Source organism: Chinchilla lanigera, unplaced genomic scaffold (genome assembly GCF_000276665.1).
Source record: "Chinchilla lanigera isolate Chin_1 unplaced genomic scaffold, ChiLan1.0 scaffold00067, whole genome shotgun sequence".
Taxonomy (NCBI): domain Eukaryota; kingdom Metazoa; phylum Chordata; class Mammalia; order Rodentia; family Chinchillidae; genus Chinchilla; species Chinchilla lanigera.
Window position 1 is genome coordinate 10,939,072 of NW_004955468.1, and position 3,970 is coordinate 10,943,041.

Below are 3,970 nucleotides of genomic sequence, written 5' to 3' on the forward strand. Positions count from 1 at the left end.
AGAAATAGCAGAAGTTAAAGCAGGATGACAGTAGAGGGGAGAATATGACTTGTTGGAATATCATAAAAATAACCTTCACCTATGACCCTCATGAGTCACCCAGCAAAGAAGGAGGGCACAAAAATTTCATAAGAAAAGAGTATTTAAGTGTAAAATCTTTAACTTTCAAGGGACAAATGCACGAACTTACTCCTGATAATTGAGTGTGTTACTGCATGGTTTATTCTACTGAGACAAAAAGCAATGAATGATTGATTACTTTCCATGTTACAGAAGAGAAAGTGAGTGATGAGTTTCACACCAAAATGCCACAGGAATGCAGAAGGATAGCCCACAGCAACAGTACAAGAAATTATTCTCTGCCTGACCCCAACCTCCTCCTGACCCAAAAGACAGCACCTCGGTCAAGGTAGGTATTATCTTGGAGGACAACTGGATATTTTTCCCTTGGTCACTATATAAGAACTGTCCGTTAGGAAGCAGAGGATTCAAAGGCTAAGCAGAGAGATTCAGCAGACATCTGAGCGTGCACTAGACAATGAAAATCAGAAAAGGAGGAGCAGAGAAGAAATGAAGACAGAGGGAAAGGAAAAGGAGAGAAGGTCGGGAATTTCCAAGGAAATGGCTTTTCTTTTTCTACCCACAGCCTCCAGGGAGGAACACATATCACTATCAACATAGCATGACAACATTCAAAATAAAAGAGGCACCTGCCAGGTGACCATCTCTGCCGGGACTCGAACCCGGAACCTCTGGATTAGAAGTCCAGCGCGCTCGTCCATTGCGCCACAGAGACCTCACCACACACACAGCATCAGCACCAGAACTGAAAAAGCACATACCTTCTGCATCACCGAACCATCTCAGCATCCTGCTCTCTGAGCGGTGGGGGGACAGGGACAGCTGGAAAATCTGGAGTGGAGATCCACCAGCCGGCTCCTTCAAAGCTTCCCTCAATACCGTGGGTCCTAGGATTTTCAGAGGGTTGGAGGAATGCGACAGTGGTCATTTCCCCAGCCCCAGAATCCCTGAGAGTAGGACAGAGCTAGAGCCTTGCCTCTTCTTTCCTCTCCATCCCTCAGGGAGGGTAGGAGAAAGTCTCCCTATTCTCATGCAAATGAAGCAGCGCACACCCAGCCTGGCAGACATGCTCAAGCCATCTCCCGCTCCACCCCTATTCCCTCGCTGTGGTTCCATCCCAGGCCGGCTATTCTCAGACAGGGGCTGGGCAAAGCTGGGGGATTCGGGGGAAAACCCTCGATCCCAGGGACAAAGGAGCTGCTTCTGCAAGGAAACACTGACAGCGGCAGAGTGTGGCAGGAAGCTCAGCGCCAGGAGCCTGTCGGGTTCTCAGCTTTAGGAACTGTTATCTGTCAAGCCAGAAAAGGAACCCAGACTCCAGGCTCTCAATGGATCCTCCTTCCTTCCGCATCTCCGCTAGAATTCGGAATGGGAGTGGACCCAGTACAGTGGGGGGGGGGGTATACCTACAGTGAGGGAGGGGAAGGCAGTGGCTCCCATGAAGTAAGGTGGCCCTCTCACAGCACCCCCCCCCAATTCCTGAGTCCCTTTCCTCCACCTTCCCCAGCCCCAACTCCCTGCCATTCTTTCTTCCCAGGGCTGTCTAATTCACAGCAGGAGGATTCTTAGGTTTCTGAGCTTGCTAGAGCCACCCTAATAGAATTAAATCGGCCACTCCCCATAACCACATATAAAGACCTCCACATCCAGGTCAGACCCAAGAAAATGTTTCCTGCTTTTAAAAGCCTCCCAGAGAAGACAATTTCAAAATCACTCCTGGGCCAGTTCTTCTGCATGTCTAGCCCAAGTCCTTCTTACCTCACTTTCTGCTTATTTTCTCTTATTAGGTTCTTAGACACACTAACTTCCATGCTCCCAATAACAACTGATTTAAAGACTCAATTCAGTGTTTACTGCCCGCTCCCATTCAGAAGTTTACAATAAAGAAGAGAGCAGACTACCCTCCCCTCCTCCCTGAGATCTCCATAGCCCACAGGGTTGAACACTGCCAGCGGATTCCAGCCTTAACCCCAGGCAGTCCCACCTGTGAGCCCAGGTGATGGGCAAGTAAAGGTACAGCAGGACTCCACGATATGCTTTGACTGGAAGGACTTTAGGGGCCCGTCAAACTCTAAGACTATGCAGTATTGTTCATTCCCCTACTTAATCCTATAGCCCCAGAATGAGACCTACAAACACAATGGCCAATGTGATTTATTCCCACGCAAGCAGGAGACTTCCACCAGGAGAACTGTGCCTCCTCCAACCAAGCACGCCTCCCCCAGGAGCTCAGGAGGGTGAACCCAATGGGTGTATTATGACCTAAAATAAGGAGGTATGGAGTAGGTCTTTCTTCACTCATTGTTCCAGACAATTTCAAGGACTTGAAACATAGAACTAAACACCAGCCTGAGACCATGCTGCTCTGCATGGCTACTGACAAGAGGCAGGTCCAGGACCAATGCATCTGTGAACGACAGACCAACTCCAAAGGCCAGGAAAGAGCCACTCTGATGCAAAGGAGATGCAATGCTAGACTCTCAGGATGCTTCTCACCAAGCTGTGTGAATTTACACACACAGGTCACAACCTCTGCTCTGCACAGAGACTGTCCTGTGCCCAGGAACTCTATCAGTCCCTTAGCTATGCCCGAAGTTTTAAGCCTCTTAGATCATAGGCTATCTACAACCTGAAGGCAGTAGCCCAGTCTCCAACTCTCTCCACCAACTTCATTCACAGGTATGCAGTTTTCTCAGTGAGTGCAGGGGATATCACAGGGAAGGATAAACAACGGCGTGGTCTCACCCTCTGGATCCTGTAGTAATTCCAATGTAAAAGGACTCTGAAAGATATATAGGAGAAAAAAAGACTCGATAGATTGACAACCAAATAAGGTGTCAAGTGTCCAAGTCCAAACAAAGACCACAACTCTGGAAGCACAAAGATCCAGTGTTAATAACAACCTGTCTGGCTTATGGGTTTGGAGACTGAGCAAAGTAAACTCTCTTATCTTCTATTTCCTCATAATCAAGAGGCAATAGTGGCTGCTACTGATAAAGACTAGCTGAGATTTTATGGGGCAAAGTGTTTGTTCCCTTCTTCCTCTAGTCTACAAGTTATAATTTTCAACTCTGTCTCCTGGGTCACTTCCTTCCCTTTGAATGACCTTCCTTCTATTCCCCCTCATGACCCCATAGAAATCTCTCCATTTAACCAAGAAACATCTGCTGCCAACAGATCTTTCCTTCTACTTAAATCTGCATCAACAAAAATTCTTTGGACGTGATCTCTCTGACATCTCTTATTTTGCTTCAGCATCCATAAATCAAACAAGCTTCTTGACAGTGTGAATAACATCTCATAACTAGGCTTTCAATTTCAAAATAAGGAGAGAAACAAATTAAGGTATGACTTTTAAAGGGACAGGAAAGATGAGGTTAAGCGCATCAAAATGGTTGAAGACAGTACATCTTTTTCTTCTTTGAAACTAGGTATATGTCATTCCTGTTTATGTAAACCCTTAAGAGGATAAGTACATTTCCCTTCCAAAAAATGTGTGCTGATTTAATTCCCCAAAGATCTATGACTCAAACATTACTCATGCCTCTAATTGAATACCATTCTGTGACCCTACAGACAAGCTGGTGATGCTCATACATTATTTCATTCATAAAGTGTTGCTGGGATACATATGATAAATGCCAAAAAATATTTCCCTTTGGTCCAGAAACAAACAAAATTAAATCCCACATCCTACAGTGATTTTGCAGCTTTCCTGAAGGCACATATCCCAAGTAGTACATATTTTAATTGCTAAGGGAGAGCACTGGAATAAGACAGTGACATAGTTGTTTGGGTAGCACAGCTCTTAGACACTATACTTTCATCTCCCAGCCCCTACCACTCCCCCAGACTATATCAGTTCATAGCTAGTAAGGGTGCACACCCT

General features: G+C 46.0%; 1 non-coding gene across 1 annotated transcript; it reads right to left on the reverse strand.

Annotated features, from left to right (window-relative positions):
• Nucleotides 1–722: 722 nt before the first annotated feature.
• On the reverse strand, nucleotides 723–796 carry Trnar-ucu. Its single transcript has one exon. It is a non-coding gene; the product is annotated as a tRNA-Arg (tRNA).
• Between the last annotated feature and the right edge of the window lie 3,174 nt (nucleotides 797–3,970).